We start from the raw sequence: 2,481 nt of genomic DNA on the forward strand, positions 1-2,481 counted from the left end.
GCGCGGCAGGTCCCGGCTGCTATCAGCCATTAACCCCTCAGATGCCGTGATCAATACGGATCACGGCATCTGCGGCAGTGTGGTACTTTGAATGGATGATCAGATCGCCCGCAGCACTGCCGCGGGGATCCGATCATCCAGCATGGCAGCCGGAGGTCACCTCACCTGGCTCCGGCCATCTCCCGGGGTCTTCTGCTCTGGTCTGAGATCGAGCAGACCAGAGCAGAAGATCACCGATAATGCTGATCAGTGCTATGTCCTATACATAGCACTGAACAGTATTAGCAATCAAATAATTGCTATGAATAGCCCCCCATGGGGACATAAAAAGTGTAAAAAGAAAAGTAAAAAAATGTAAAAGAAAAAAAAAGGTGAAAAATCCCCTCCCCCAATAAAAAAGTAAAACGTCCTTTTTTCCCATTTTACCCCCAAAAAGCGTAAAAAAAATAATTAATACACATATTTGGTATCTAGGCGTGTGTAAAAGTCTGAACTATTAAAATATATTGCTAATTATCCCGTACGGTGAACGGCATAAACGTAAAAAAAATTTAAAAAGTCCAAAAAATATAATAAAAAAATTATAAAAAGTAAAACCTAAGCAAAAGTGGTACTGATAAAAACTACAGATCATGGCGCAAAAAATTAGCCCTCATATCGCCCCATATATGGAAAAATGAGAGCGATATAGGTGGTCAAAATAGGGCAATTTCAAGCATACTAATTTTGTTTGAATGGTTTGTGTTTTTTTTTAAGTGGTACAATTATAGAAAAGCATATAACATGGGTATAATTTTAATTGTATTGACCCACAGAATAAAGAAAACATGTCATTTTTACTGGAAAGTGTACAGCGTGAAAACAAAACCTTCCGAAATTTGCTGAATTGCGGTTTTCTTTTCAATTTTCCCATATAAATAATATTTGTTTGGTTGCGCCGTACATTTTATGGTAAAATAAGTGATGTAATTACAAAGTACAATTGGTGACGCAAAAAACAAGCCCTCATGTGGGTCTGTGAATGGAAATATAAGAGAGTTATGATTTTTAGAAGGCGAGGAGGAAAAAACAAAAATGCAAAAACAAAATGGGCCTGGTCCTTAAGGGGTTAAAGAGCACTGTTTTAGTTATATTTGCCTTGATTTGCGTATTGCACATTGGGAATAAGGCTAGTTCTTTTAGAATAGAGCAATTTTACATATCACCCTGTTTATGGCCAGCTCTTTAATGTCTGTCCATAAAGAGGGTAATATGTAAAATTGTTAAGATTAACCCCTTAAGGACCCAGGGTTTTTCCATTTTTGTTTTTTCCTCCTTACCTTTAAAAAATCATAACTCTTTAAATTTTTCACCTAAAAATCACACTATTTTGGACTTTGGAATTTTTTTTCCCCTACGCCATTGACCGTGCGGTTTAATTCACAACGTATTTTTATAATTTGGGCATTTCTGCACCACATATGTATATTTTTATTTACACTGTTTTTTTTTTTTTTATGGGAAAAGGGGGGTGATTTAAACTTTTAATAGGGGAGGGGTTAAATGATCTTTATTAACTTTTTTTTTCCACTTTCTTTTTGCAGTGTTATAGCTCCCATAGGGACCTATAATACTGCACACACTGATCTTTTACATTGATCACTGGTTTCTCATAAGAAACCACTCATCGATGATTCTACCGCTTGACTCTCATGCCTGGATCTCAGGCACTGAGCAGTAATTTGGCGATCGGACAGCGAGGAGGCAGGTAGGGACCCTCCTGCTGTCCTGTAAGCTGTTCGGGATGCCGCGATTTCGCCGCAGCTATCCCGAACAGCTCCCTGAGCTAACCGGCATGGTTTCACTTTCATTTTAGACGCGGCATTCAACTTTGAACGCCGTGTCTAAAGGGTTAATAGCACGATCAATGCTGCTCGCTATTAGCCACGGGTCCCGGCTGTTGTTAGAGGCCCATGGCCTCGCGTTATAGATCGGGAGCGGACAGGTACGCCCTGGGTCCTTAACAGGTTAACCCCTTAACGACGCAGGACGTAAATGTACGTCCTGGTGAGGTGGTACTTAACGCACAAGGACGTACACTTACGTCCTAAGCATAACCGCGGGCATCGGAGCGATGCCCGGATCATGCGCGGCAGGTCCCGGCTGTTGATCGCAGCCAGGGACCCGCCGGTAATGGCGGACACCCACGATCCCGCGGATGTCCGCCATTAACCCCTCAGATGCCGTGATCAATACCGATCACGGCATCTGCAGGATCGCGGTCACTTAATTGGATGATCGGATCGCCCGCAGCGCTGCCGCGGCGATCCGATCATCCAGCACGGCAGCCTGAGGTCCCCTCCCCTGGCTCCGCTGTCTTCCGGGAGTCTTCTGCTCTGATCTGCCTTCCCGCAGACTAGAGCAGAAGATGACCGATAACCCTGATCAGTGCTATGTCCTATACTTAGCACTGAACAGGATTAGCAATCGAATGATTGCTTT

The sequence above is a fragment of the Hyla sarda genome, chromosome 1 (assembly GCF_029499605.1).
Source record: "Hyla sarda isolate aHylSar1 chromosome 1, aHylSar1.hap1, whole genome shotgun sequence".
Lineage (NCBI taxonomy): Eukaryota > Metazoa > Chordata > Amphibia > Anura > Hylidae > Hyla > Hyla sarda.